Below are 15,459 nucleotides of genomic sequence, written 5' to 3'. Positions count from 1 at the left end.
TCAACAATCTTTAGGATACTGCGACATCCTTTAGACCTGATTTAGCCTGAATGGGCTACTTAGCTGAGTCACGCACTAGAATGTTAAAATGTAATTGCTGAAGAAGAGGATGAGGATCTATGGAAGATTAACCTTCCAAAAACAGAGGGTCATCGCGAGGTTAAAGGACCGCATATTAAGAACACTTATATAATCACGCCATTGAAAATGAAACAAGTAAACATTCGTACGGAGGCAAAACCCAAATTCACGAAGATTAGAGACTACTGGGATGATACAAATGTGGCTAAGGTCACTGAATTAGTCTGCGAATACCAGGATTTATTCCGTACCAAGTTCACGGATCTGAAAGGGATAATCAGGGACCTAGGTATGATGAAGATCACATTAAAGCCCAAAGCAAAGCCAGTTAAGGAAATACCTTACCATCTCAATCCGAAATATAAGGAGAAGGTCCACTTAGAGCTAGACAAGATGCTCATAGTAGGCGTCATTGAGAGTGTGGAAGAATCTTACTGGGTAAGTCCAATGGTTGTACAGGAAAAGAAGGAGAAGGATGAAATAAGGATATGTGTGGATCTCAAAAAGCTAAATGATTCTTGTGTACATGATCCTTTCTCGACTCCATTCACTGATGAAGTGTTGGACAATGTAGCTGGCAAGGAAGAATATTCCTTCACTGATGGGTTCTTTGGGTACCACCAGATCAAAATCGCGCCGGAGGATAGGAGCAAGAAAACCTTCTTGACTGAGTGGGGTTTCTTTCATTACATTGTACTACCATTTGGATTGAAGAATGTGCCTGTGATCATGTTTGGAATGGTTAAATGCCATGGATAAAGCTTGGACCTGATGTTGGATACCTATCGAAGATACCAGATCGCACTCAATCTCAAGAAGTGTGTGTTTTGTGTTCCTTTTCGAAACCTATTGGGGCATGAGGTTTACAGATAGGGACTAATGGTATACCCCACGAAGATCACAGTGATACTGAAATTGGAAGCACTGAGGAGTATGGAACAGCTACGCACTACCGTGGGACATACAGGGTATTACAGAAAGTTTATCAAAGGTTATGCCTAGATCACTGCACCTACGGAGAAATTGTTGAAGAAGGATGTCACATTCTGTTGGAATGATGACTGTAAGAAGAGCTTGGATATATTGAAATAAAAGATGGTCACCACGCCGATTTTAGGCTTCCCATATTGGAAAAAAGAGTTTCATGTACATGTCGACGCATCATGTATAGTGCTGGGGTATTATTGACACAGGTTAGTGGAGAAGGCTTGGACCATCCTATCACATTCGCAAGCCAGAGATTATCCAAAGTGGAGAAGGACTATTCCACCACCGAATGCGAAGGGTTAGCTATGGTGTATGTGCTTTGGAAGTTTAGGCACTACCTGTTGGGAGGCCATTTTAAGATGTATACAGATCACTCTATGCTGAAGTACCTGGTCAATAAGCATGTGCTAGGGGGGAGAATCTGCAGGTGGCTCTTATTGTTCCAGGAGTATGATTTTTAAGTTTTTGTGAAGCCTGGATGACTGAACGCTGGAGCAGACCATCTGTTGCACATCAAAACAGGAGAAGAAGCCACTAATTTGGAGCAAGGTTTGCTTGACGTGCAAAGATTTGTAGTGCATGTTACAGATGATCATTTTTAGGATATAATACATTTCCTAATGACAGGTACTGCACAGGAAGGATACATTGTCCAGCAGAAGAAGGAATTAGTGGTGCACGTGACAGATTTCTCTATCATTGCTGGGCATCTGTATAATATGGGGACTGATGAGATATTGCGATGGTATGTACTTGAGTTTGAAAGAAGTATAATCCTCACATATGCTGATGGGGGCGCTGAAGCAGGACATTATGCAGGGAGAGCGATCATGCAAAAGATTCTAGGCGCAGGGTTGTGGTGGCCAACCCTACATGAGGACTCAAAAACGTATTATAGGGCATACAATGTCTGTCAAAGGACTAGTAGACCATCGTGGAGGGATGAGATGCATTTGAATTCTCAGATGACATTGCAACGCTTTGAGAAATGGGCTATAGACTTTGTGGGCCCCATTCAACCCCAAGGAAATACAAGAGCCGGGTACATTATCACCGCGACAGAGTATTTGACTCGTTGGGCAGAGGCACAACCTGTGGAGGATTTCACGGGCACCAATGCCGTGATGTTCCTAATTGAGCATGTCCTAACACGATTTGGTTGTCCAAAGATGTTGATGAGTGATCGCGGTACGCACTTCCTAAATGAGACGATCAACGCGATGATGGAGGAATGTTAGGTATACCAACAGAAGAGCACACCTTATCACCTGTACGCTAACGATATGGTGGAAGCGTTCAAAAAAGTGCTAAAAAATGAGTTAAACAAGGTTTGAAATGCTCAGCAAAGTGATTGGGACCTACACATACTTGTAGTATTGCGGGCATATCGAAAGACATGCAAAACGTTAACTGGACAAACCCCATTCTGGCTTGTTTATGGCGTTGAACCAATAATGCCTATGGAATGCATCATGCCTATTCTACGCATAACAATGCTCACAGGTATGATGGATTGTGGAGCCCTAGAGGAAAGGCTCGCACAGCTAGATGAACTTGAGGAAGAGATATTTCTAGCTCGATTTCACCAACAGGTCCAAAAGCAGCACGAAAAGGCATGGCATGATCGACATATTAAGCTATGCTCATTTAAGGTAAATGACTTGGTTTTGTTATATGATAGTAAGTTTGATGAATTTCCAGGGAAGTTCAGAATGCACTGGTTAGGGCCCTTTGTCATTAAGGAAATTACCAATGGAGAAGCAGTACAACTCGTCAAATTAAATGGAGAACCCTTCCCTAGAAAGGTGAATGGCAGTCGCTTGAAGCCATACACTAGCGGTTCGACCATGTGACTAAAAGAAGGTAGCATAGTCTTAGCACTCCAAGCAGCTGAAAGGAGGTGTAGGACTATAAACTACACTGCCCAGGTTGGGGAGTTGCACGATTGGAGGATGGTGCAAATCAAGGAAGTGTCATAGGGTCCGCAGCAGCGTAAAGGGAGTTGTGCTACCCAGGGAGAAATCGCGTTGGTCAGCAAGAAAGTTACCGTTAAAGTCATTGTTGATGGTTTGACGACATAAGTGAGGACGAATGGAGTGGGAAGGCGACATTTAAGACAACATTTATGGATCAGATCCTTGAAAATATGTCGCCAATCTAGTATTAATGAATCGAATTTGGGGGGAACGGCTGCATTTGAATTCAAAATTCCCTATAAATTACAAGTGGCTATCCAGCAAGAAACACTTGGAATTTTGAGAATTGAGTTGTTGCATTCTCAAGCACATACGAATCGTGAGAAATACAAGCTTATGATAGCTACTAAGGCATTTGAGACTTTGCCGATGGAAACACTAGAATTCTTGCATAAGATCATGTCGACACCCCCAGAGATTATAAATACTGAATAATTTGTAGAGGAGCCAACATAGGAAATGGAAACAAATTCAGAAGTAGTTGCTCCATAAGTGGTCGAAGTATTGGCAGAGGTCCCTAAATCACCAAGAACATCAAGACCGAAGCCAATGCGAACTAAGGAGACTGTGAAGGACAACAAGGGCAAGCAACCTACCATACCGGTGTGTGCATTGCCAAGGAGAAACCCACCAAAGCCCACTGCACAGGAGAAAGGCAAGTCTATAAACCTAGAAACAAAGGAGGAAGATATCGAAAATATCCCAATGGATGATGAGGATGTGGGAACGGAAGTGGAGGAGGTTGAAGCCCAAGATGCAGACCCTATTACGCGGTTTCTGGAGTATGTCCCTCCATGCAAGCCTAAGTCCAAGGTCCCAAAGGACATTGATGAGAGTAAGACCCCCCTGCAAAGCCCTCTGCTACCAAACGAATCGTCTTCGATGGTTTGAGATTTGCACGAGTGCCCATACTGAAGCTTGAAGACTGGGAATTAGCGGACCACAAGAAGTTCCCACACCTAGTGACCGAGCAACTGATGCACTACATCATAGATACGAATATGGGAACGATCACCTTGGAGCGATGGAGGTGGCTCAGGGGGGTAGAAAAGGCAGGGTTTCTCAACCTGCTCTGGGTGCCACACTATAACTGCACCTTGGTGATATTTTTGGTCATCAAGAAGTTGTTGTTCTTCGTACATGGTGGGTGTCTGTGGCTGGGGGAGCTGATACCCACCACAGATAGGCTGATTCATCGAATAATGTGCCTGCCATATAAAGGTGAGAATCCAACAATGATCTTTGGTAAAAAGGGTGGCGAACAGGCTCTCCAAGAGTTAATGAAAGAAAAATTCAAGCTAGTGAAGAAGCCGCGCGAGTACGCAATCTCTTAGCAAGACGTTCCACTATGTGTGGCTCTTGCTATTGATTGTGTTGGTAGTGTGGGAGATACCAAAGGACAGGCAGTTCCCTTCGTTCACGCCAGACCTCCCTGAAGTAGCAAAGTACACTTCACTGTGGGTGACCAAGGACACGCAGTGAGTCCAGGACAGCAAGATCTTCTGGACCTTGATGGAGATGAACATTAGGATGGCCATCAATCGCAAGCTACTATTTTCATCCACAGTGTATGCCAATCTGCAGGGCTATGCCGAGTTCAAAGCCGATTTCCATCGAGTATTAATCAGGGCATGAAAGGACCCTGTGCAGAAGCGGTACGACTTGCCATATCTGGCCACGGATGATGCCATTGATGCAGTGCTTGATCAATGGCTAGCAGAGTGGTGCACTACCATGGACTTGGCAGTGGTCAGAAGCAAGCCCACCACGTAGAACAAGAAGGAGGAGACCAAGCTAAAGATGGCGCAGCTAGTCAATAAGAGGAAGAAGGAGGTTACTAATAAGGCCTAGGCGAAGCAGGCAGGAAGGTAGATAGGTGAGACAAAGCGTGGCTCTAACAAAGATCTGAGGTCGCCTTCACTTGAAACAGAAGAGGAAGAAATAGAACAGCACGACGTGGACCCTCAGGATATGTCTGCACGCATTAAGCACCCAAGAGAGCTGGAGAAGGTGGGGTCCTAGGAGAAATCAAAGGTGACCAAGACCTCGTTGGACCCTATCACATTGACCGAGGGAAACTTACATGATATTAATGACACGGACAGGGATGTTACCACGAAGGCCCTGCAGCAATTTGAATAGCAACAACAGATCATACTAGGGGCCATCCAGACCGGGTTGCAGGAGTTGCAGACCCATGCGTCACAAGTTGGCACGGTGTCTACCATCTTAGCTATCGGTACTTCAAAGGTTGGTGATATGTTGTGCACGAAGACTTCCAGTGTGATAGTGCTGCTCAATGGAGCACTGACCATGGAAAATGAGATTGACAGGTCCACTGTCAGCGCCCTGAAGGGAGTTGGGCTGAACTTGGCAGTGCTTCCACGTGAAGCACTCCACCTCTTATAGGATGGAATAATTATAGAGCTGAGGGCCTGCGATCACCACGCCCTCCAGGTGATCAACGAACATTGGATAAACAGCAAACAAATGGCCCTACAGAGAAATGTTCCCATCACCACAAAGATCGAGGTGACAAATCAGAGTAAGAGGATTATGTAGTTCATTGAGGAGGCATGTCAAATGGTCCCAGAGTTGACCATTCCGGAGGAGGAGCCAGTTGAGGTCTAAATCCGCAAGTTGGCCACAGGGGTACATGACACTCGGACTCAGATGGTGTGGGTTCAGCTGGAATTGAACCTACAAATTACTGAGCTGCAGTTAAGGGCCCAACCTTCAACACCACAATAAGTAAAGGAACAACAGGCATCCGCTGTCACAAAGTCATTAGCAGTGGTGGAGAGTGTAGTAGAATACTGCACATAACTGTTGAAGCATTCATTTGAGGTCCTCAAAAGCTTGCAGGAGGACCCAAATACACAGAGGCTAGAGAAGAAAGCACGCGAGCTACAACAATGCTGCGATGAAGTTAAGGGCACAGCGCAAACCATTGCACTGACACAGAAACTTGCCAAGCTGCAATAGGCCAAGAATCTGAAGAAATAGGCGGATGCAACACTGCATAAGGAAGTAGTGTTGAAGGTGAGACTAAATCCCTGGTTGGAAGAAGCTTATGCAGTCATAGGGAATATTGAAGGCAAACTTGCGACTCTGCAAGCGACGCAGCAAAAGCTTTAAGTTGACAGCATAAGAGCAGTGACCCAAAACACAGTGGAAGACACAAAGTAGGCGGTATCTCAGTGCACAACCGAGGTTCCGGTCATATGGGTTGAGCTAGATGGGCTTCGTGGAAATATTTCCGCACCTATCCAGTGACTTGAGGGCGAGTCACGATGTTTGTGTTGGGGGCCCGTTGGGAGAGGGATCCCCTAAGGGTAGTTTTGGGGCTAAAAGCCCATGTTTGAGTCAAATTTTGTAATAAAATTATAAAGTCTCTGCATTTTGTGGTCGCAGAGCGCGAAGGTATCATGGGTCATAAAGGGTAGTCTAGCCTTAGTTTTATAAAGTAAATTCAGTTGTAAGAGATCTACCCATGGTCTGCCAACCATGGGATTGTATAAAAGGAGATAAACTCTAAGTAGTTTTAGGGAGATACAATGTAAGAGAGTCATAGCTCAAAAGTAAAAAGTCTAAGTCTTGGGTTGTAGCGTAGATAGAGGCTCTGCAGCTGAGTGCGCAGAAGCCTACGATAGAAGTCCGCAGTTGAGTGCGCGTACCCCTGCCATTGTGTGCACAAGGTGGACAAAGTTTGTAAACACTTAGAAGATATCAATAAAGAGAAATATTCAACAATTACTATGTCTTTGTTCTGTTAATGTATCTTCATATGTTATGTATGAATTTCCTTTATTATGCTTATGTGATGTGCAAATGAATGCAATTACGTTGAATGATTGAATGCATTTAAGATTATTTGTTTATGTGGTGTTAAATACAATTATTTGATAACATACACAAGTCACTTAGATTAATTGGGGAATATGCATGGCTCACCGCCATAGCAGTGCGAATGCGCCTGAGCAGCAGGCTAGGGCTGCGCAAACGTTGATCATACCTTTTGCGGAGATATCGAAGGACAGAATAAAGGGCTCATCTTGCAAGCCCTAGAGCAAAGTGACCTGCATAAAGGAAGGGATAGAGGGAATTAAATGACATCACAACCATCTCAAGGTGCGGAAACTTGGTTCTTGCATCCCCCAATACTCCTTTGGGTGTGACTTCAATCCATGCTTCGCAGGCTGATGCCGAAAGGGCCGATACTGTAGGGATTTGTTTGGCTAATTAACGTTGAACTTGGGTTAGGCCCCCAGAAGCCAAAAATAATAATACCTTCATTATATGCGTTTATCGAATTAGTGCTCATTAAAATCTTTTTATAGTAGATTGTCTTGTTCTTGCATCGTATAGGGATCCAGCACCAAGTTTATCTGGACCAGTTCATCATCCAATCTTGTCACGAAGGAAAATGCTAGTTGGTGGTACAAACACATGTTTCGAATTATCTTGGATCCTTTTTTACAGTCATAGGTGCATCTATCTTTTATTGACTTGTTCCTACACTAAAGAGCAGCATTCTTACACTAGAGAGCAAGAAATTTGGGGCTTTCATACATTGGCTCTCTTTCGGGAAAATCTAGGAAAGGTTTTTGTTCAAAATGTTGTTTGAACACCTCCACATCATTCAAAATGTGCCCAAGTCATACGGATCATTTTTTAGAGAATAATTAATGCTTCGGCTCCAAATTCACAACAGTGTTCAAACAACCAACTTTCTCCTAGATTTGCGTGCAGATGAAGTCGAATAGGAAAATTCAAGGACATGGGTTTTTATCCTAGTATAAGAAATTGAATAATTTGTGGGTGTTTTTCCAAAAATTGTCACCATTTGGGAGAGCTGAAAGGGTCTTTGATGAGGATTTGTAGAAAAATTAGGTAAAACCCAGATTTGCAAAAGTAGCCAAACAGTTAACTTTGAGTGCAATTTCCAAGGCAATGGAGATGAATCAGAAAATTCCAAGAGATTTTGTTAAAAACATGACAAATTAGGTTTCCTCCAAACAAATTTCCTAGATTCACATTTTTTCTAAGAGTTACATGAGGTTCTTTGAGACAATGTTATAAAAAATAATATTTTTTCTAGAATACCAAAGTATGCCCAGATTTGCAAAATTCATATTAGATTTGTGTTTCCTCAATTGTATCATTACTGGACTAGATCTCCCATCCATGGAATATTGTTGGTATTCAATCTTCCATATTGTTTGCAAAGGAATGGCTTGTTTAAAGCCAAACCTGTAATGTAAAAATATTATCAAAACATAGTTATGGCTCCAAACCTAGCTAGCAAACCAAAATTGGTATTCTGATACTGCTAAGATAAGTGTTGGGGCTCCTCCCCTGCCTCAGACCAGTTGGAACTGGATTACCAATTTCAAGATGTACCGGAGGACTGAAATTTATGAATATCATTTGAATGCCAGGTTCATGCATCTCATTCTTTTTCCTGTAATGTTAATCTTTCTCTCATAAGGTAAGTGTTTTCCTTAAGAGAGAAATGAGTTAGTTGGCTAGGGCCTAGCCGACCCAGCTCGTTCTCCCCATATTATTTCAGTGTGCTTATATTGAATATTTTTTGTTTATGCAAAGTGATTTCTTTATGCATGATCTTGTAGGTGTGGTGGATGTCTTGCGGGTGTATTTCTTTTGCACGTGATCTCAGATCTAAGGAGTATTTGTGTGCGTTGAGTGGTTTTTATTTTAGTTCCAACATTTCAATTTTACTTTTTGAGAGGGTTTCTTGAGTCATTTCTGGAAGTTAGTTAGGGTCGCAGATTTTAATGTTTTAAGTTCTGTTTATTTCCTTTGTGGTGAAGCATACCCTAGTTAAAATACAAAGTTGTAGATGTGTGATATTCTCTCTGTGTATGAATTTAAGCTATTACGATATCTTTGAATGATTGTAAATCAAACAATATTTAGTACATGAATCATTAATGGTCTTTTCTGAATTTAAAGACTTCATGTGATTAAATTAAACTCATTGTTATACAGAGTGTATATATTGCACTATGAAAGAGATTCTAAAAAGTTTTAAGTCTGACCTTTTGAATAGAAATCTTTAATTGCAACACATGATTTTTTCATTTATTTAATTGTGAGAATTTCCTTAAAACATTGCAGTTTCCCTTTTTACTGAAAGTTCACATTTGATTTTGGATTCTTTGCATTAATGTTCAAGTTAAGGTTTTCTCTCTACATTTGTTAATTTCGTGTTTACTCGTTATAGCACATCAATTTATGAATGAAGGATTGTCGAGTGTATATTTGTTCTAGTACAAGTGATCTGAATATCACTCGTGAGTGACCTCAGTTAATTAATTAATTAATGAAGGTATTATAGACTCATGTGTTGGTGTGTGTCCATGTCATTTTAGGCAACGGATCGATTAGATTGCTAAATACACAGACACTGCAACATGGAAAATAGTAAGGGAAACATAGTAAGCAGAAACAAGATCACAACACATTAATAAGGAGTTCACCCTATTCTCCAGGGCTACGTCTCCGGTCTAGCTTTCAGTGGTGGCCTTCTTTTATTGTGTCTTTAAAGTAGATATTTACAATGAGGAGCTCAACTTGAGTTCCCTGAAATAGAGGATGCTTAGTAGGGTGGTTCCTCGACTCCCCAAGCCACTAAAGTGCACAGACTCTTCCTTACCAATTCTCAACCTCTTTGGTCTTTAAGGGGATGAGTCGAATCTGGTACTCAGTTCCCAACAGATATCCTCATAGGCATCACTTGAACCTCTCAAGCCTTCTATCTGCTCGATGTTGCCTTAAGCTGCAGGTCATCTCAGCTCTCTATTTTTCTGCCTCTTGCTTCACTGTCTCTTTCATCTCATTTTCCACTATTTTTCTTCTCTAGTTCTTCCTTGTTCTCTTTTCTATCTGTTCATGGCTTAAATCCAATTTGTCCTTGACTGATCACTTCCTCTTCTATCGCTTCAGATTTCCTGCTTATTTTCGCTTGGAGTTCCCTGCCTCTACGTCATTTCTAACGTCTCACTGGGAGATGGCCACTTGTTCTCTCACGAACTGCATTAGCTCTTCCTCAACGGTTCAATATTTTAGTTACATTGTGGAATGACTCATCTGCCAACTCAGCGGTCAAATCGGACTTCAGAATTTTATGTGCTATAGCTTATTTTCCCTTTAGATCTGGTTCCTCCATCAGGTGCAATCTTCGCCGTTAGATCTGGAGCCCCCAGATCCTACGATGTTCACTCTTATCACACGGTTGACTTGCTCGACCATTAGCCCATGATGAGAGGTGGTTTTCTCTCCCATCCACCGGACATGCTTCATGCAATGTATGGAATAGCTCGTTCTCTGCCCAAATCCACTTACCACCCAATATGCCTCTGATATTCCGTCGGTTTTGGAGCTCGGGACCCACCTTTCACTTTAGCACTTTTTCTTTACGGTTTCCCGGCTTCCCATGCGACCAAGCACTTGGGGCTTTTCCTTCTCGATGGGTTTTACCCAGTGATGCGCGATTAGTGCTAAGCACTAATCGTGCATCTGAAACGGCCTCTATTTTTCGATACGGGCTTCCTAATTGCCAGTTTGCCTCCTACGTGCTCTCCATGGGCCTCGGTCAGCGCACTTTGACCGAGGTCCTCGTCATTCCTTGCTGGCTACAAATTACCACTATCCAGAGGTCTTCCTAATAGCTTCTTTGTTCATAATTTTTTAAGTCTATCCTGATCTGATACAGTAATAGCGCTCTGCTAGTTTTCACAGATCCAATTCGGATCATGGCCTTCCCATTGAAAAAGATTTTGGACCACCAAAAGTTGGTTTTCAAGCATCAACTAAGTGAGGGTACAATTGTCTCACTTGTCCAATCTCTATCCACTTTGCACTACTTCGCTTTGAACCCTTGAGCCCAATTCTTAGGTACTCAACATATCCCCAACGCGTCATCCTCACCTTCCTGTCCAAAATTGTGTCTTCCTACAACTCATTGATATATTCAGGTAACAGGTCATCAATAGAAGGCAATTGACTATGCTCTTTGGGATCCTCAATTAGTGAAGGTTCAAATAATCTCAAGTAATTTGCATTTATGACTGAGTAGATGTGCATGTAAGCTAGTATATCAAGGTGAAAAGCATTCTCACCAATCTTCTCAAGTATCTTGAAGGGTCCATACCTAATAGGATTTATCTTTTTACCTTCATCTAGCATCTTGTCCTTGCTGATATATAGCTAGACTTGGTCACCAACTTAGAAACTATGCTCCATCCGATGCTTGTCATGCCTTGCCTTGTATTTGGCTTGGCTCTTTTCCAACTCTTCCTATACTGCTTGGTGGATCTCTTGGATCTCTTCAATGAACCTAGTTGCCCTATCCACATCATTATGTCCCTCAACTATGGTGTCTTTACCAAAGACAAAATCCAAAGAAGATCTTGGGGTGAAATCATAACAGGTCTCAAAAGGAGATCTCTGTGTAGAAGAATGTTTTGCTATGTTGTAAGCATGTTGCACATAACATAAATGTTCATCCCAAAGCTTAGGATGCTTGCTGCAATATCCTCTAAGTAACTGGATCACTGTCCTGTTAACTACTTCTGTCTAGCCATTAGTTTGTGGATGAAAAGAGGTGTTCTTTTTTTCAGTTTAGTGTCTATCAGTTCCCATAGACTTGACCAAAACTTCCCCATAAATCAGGTGTCTAGATAAGATACAATGGAAGTGGGTAATCCAAAATGAACCCATACATGTTCAAAAAATAGTTTTGCATTTTGTTCAGCTATAATCGTTTTATTACAAGGTATCAAAATACACATTTTTCTAAACCTATCCACAACAACATATATATAATCATGACCTTTCCTAGATTTAGGCAGCCCTCCAACAAAATCCATGGAAACACTTTCCCAAGGGTGAGAAGGAACTGGTAATGGAGTGTACAAGCCTAGTTTTCTATTGTTGGGCTTGATTTTAGCACACATAGTACACCCTCTTACATATCTAGAAATTGTCTCGTTCATTTTTGGCCAATAACAAAATTTTTGCAGCTGTGCAACTATTTTACTTACCCCAAAGTGACCTGATATTAGAGAAGTGTGTGCTTCTCGAATTATCTTTACTCTTTTAGTTTGTGGAATGCATAACTTCCCACAATGGTATAAGAGTCGGTCCTTTACATGATAATCCAATTCTTCTACTCGTTTTCCTTGACTTAAATTTCCATGTACATCTTTAAAGTCTATATCATGAGCATATTGTTTAATTTAGCTCTCATGTAACACAGTATTATGCTTAAGTATAGTAGATGCATTTATAATGGGTCTAGATAACATATCTGCAACTTTATTGTGTATGCCCTTTTTATATTTGATGACTAAATGAAACTGTTGTAGAAAACCCATCCATCTATAGTGTCTTGATTGTTGCAACTTATTTTGGGAGTGTATATATTGAAGTGGTTGATGATTAGTATGTATTACTGTCTCTTTGCCCATTAAGTAATGTTTCCACTTTTTCGCACTCTGTACTAATGCATACAATTCTTTATCATATGTAGGATAGTTAACTACTGCATAATTAAATGTCTCAGAATGATAACATATGGGTTTACCGTGGTATGTCAACACTGCTCCCATGGCATAGTCACTGGCATCCTTTTGGATCTCAAATGGTCTTTGAAGATTAGGCAGTGCTAGTACAGGGGCTTTCAAGGTGTCAAAGACATTCTACTATTTGCCTCCCCACTGAAACACCTTGTTCTATCCTGTTAAAGCATGTAAGGGAGCTACAATTAAGGGAAAGTTAGAAATGAAATTTCTCCAATATTTTGCTGCTCCTAAGAAGCTTCTAACTTCTGTAGCAGATTTGCGTTTAGGCTAGTTTACAATGACTGCCACCTTAGAGGGATCTATCTTCAATTCACCACCCCCTACTATATGACACAAATAATTCAGAGATGTTTTGCCAAATTCACATTTTGAGAGTTTAACATAAATTTTTTCTCTTTTCAAAACATCTAGTGTTTGCTTAACATGCTTTAAGTGTTCTTCCCATGTTTTCCTAAATATCAGAATGTCATCCAGATACACAATAACAAAATCATCAAGAAAATGTCTGAGTACATCATTCATTAGTCTCATGAAAGTAGCAGGAGAATTAGTTAGGCCAAAAGGCATAACCAACCACTTGTACAATCCCTTCGTTGTTTTGAAAGAAGTCTTCCATGCATCTTGTTCTGCAACTCTGACCTGATGGTATCCACTATGGAATTCTAGCTTGGAGAAATAAACATCTTCTTTTAATTGATCTAAAAGATCATCTATGTGAGGAAGGGGATAATGATTTTTTATTGTTATCTTATTCAGTACTCGGTAATCAATGCACATTCTCCACACGCCATCTTTCTTTCTCACCAAAATGATTGGTTACCCACATGGTGATGTGCTATGTCTGATGAACCCTTTCTCTAGCAACTCTTACACCTGATTCTTGATTTTAGCATTCTCTAAAGTGGTCAACCTATACATTCCAATGTTAGGCAATGGAGCATCTTGCTGCAAAATAATATCATGCACTATTTCCTTTTTTGGTGGCAGACCTTTAGGTTCTTAAAACAAGATATCATACTCTAAAACAACCTTCTCTAAATCAGCTTGTTGTCTAGCACTACAGCCTTCAAATACATTGGTTTTATCAGGTTTCTTTTCCTTTACAACCATCAGTAAGAATTTTTTGCATGAATTTATCATTCGTTTCATCTGCCCTAAGTTTATGAAAGTATAATTATTCTTGAGCTTATGAACTCTTACAAAGTATTTGATTCCATCTTTAACAAGTAGATACTTGTTCTCAGCTCTATAGAAAATAGTTTTTCTGTCATACAAGTAAGGACTTCCTAAAAAAATTCCACATATATCCAAAGGAATTATGTCTAACTCAACCTCATCTACAAATGCTGACAAAAAGGAAAACTTGAGTTTGCACTGTCTAGTCACTTGTAGTTGTGCTTTATCATTTAACCATCCTAATGGGTATGGTTTCTTGTGAGGTGTAGTTACTAATCCCAACTTCTTTACAATTGCTTCAGAAATTAAATTTACTTGTGAGCCACTATCTAACAAAGTATCAATCTTTTGATGTTTGGAAATAACTCGAATATGGAAAAGCTCATGCCTTTTTCTCTCATTTTCTTCACTAATAGTAGATTGTGCAGAATTACTAGTAGATGCTTCAGAATTCTTACCTTTTATACCTGTGGCTGCAATGGTTGTTTCATCTCCTGAATCTGACCCCAAATCTTTCTAAATAGCTGAAGCAGTCTTCTTCTTCTTTCCCTCGAACTTCTTAGGTCTCACCTCTGGATGCAAAATCCAACAATGCTCATCATCATGCCCATCCCTTTTACAGTGAGTACATGAAGCCTTTCTTTTCTGTGCATTGTTAGCCTTCCTTGCTTTCCATTTTTGCTTTCTTTTCTCCTTATTCTTACTTGCAGTGGGTTGGGATAATCCCCCAACTTCTGGACTTCCATTCTTTCCTCTAGCTTCTAGATGAGTAGCTTGTACAGATACCTCATCTATACTAGTGGGATTAAACATGAGGATAGTGTGCCTCATGTAGCTGCGTAGACTACCAATGTACTTCAACAGAGTCTCAGGTGAGTCTAATGAGATTCCTAGAATCAATGCTATTTTTCTAAATTCTTGAGTGTACCCTTGCACACTTTTCCCTTTCAATTGTCGAAGAGTTTGCCAACTTATCATGGCTTGCTGCATGTAGGCCAATGGATAGAACTGTTTTTTATTGCAAAAACAAATTCACTCTAGATAGAAATAGTCTTACCATGTCTCTTCATGTCAGCTTGGGTCCTGCCTTCCCATCAAACCAAGGCAGTGCCTCTAAGGCGTAGGCTTGCCAGCTGAATCTTGCTCTTGTCTGAATTGATATTCTGCACTCTAAAATAAACATCAATTTGTCTAATCTAATTGTCCAACTTTTCTGCATTCAAGTCTCCATCATATATAGGTAAATCAAATTTGACATCTAGTTTGATAAAATATACTTTCATTTTGTGTTCAGGGCTATTAGGAGGTGTGAGAAATCTTTCTTCTTTCCCTTTGCCTTTTGAGTGGTCATGGAAGTGAGACTCATCTTCTCCTTTGTCTTGTTTGGAGCCTGATGAATCTTCATCCTTGTGTTTTCTAATGTCCCTATACATTTCCTCTACCATGGACTTTATGGCTAGGAAACTACCTATGAATTGAGGGTCTGGCCCCATAGAACCTTCCTCTGACATTGTCTTTCGAGGATGGACTCTCCCAATTTCAGGATTAGTTTTAACCAACTCTCCTTCTCCTAATTTGAGCTTTGATCTAGTTAGCATTCAAAAGCTAAATCCAACACAATCTTGTCTAAC

This window comes from Pinus tabuliformis, chromosome 1_1, assembly GCF_031772625.1.
Source record: "Pinus tabuliformis cultivar Carrire ecotype Pingquan chromosome 1_1, CPIR1, whole genome shotgun sequence".
Taxonomy (NCBI): domain Eukaryota; kingdom Viridiplantae; phylum Streptophyta; class Pinopsida; order Pinales; family Pinaceae; genus Pinus; species Pinus tabuliformis.
The sequence above is the reverse complement of the archived record's forward strand: the minus strand, read 5'-3'. Positions refer to the sequence as shown.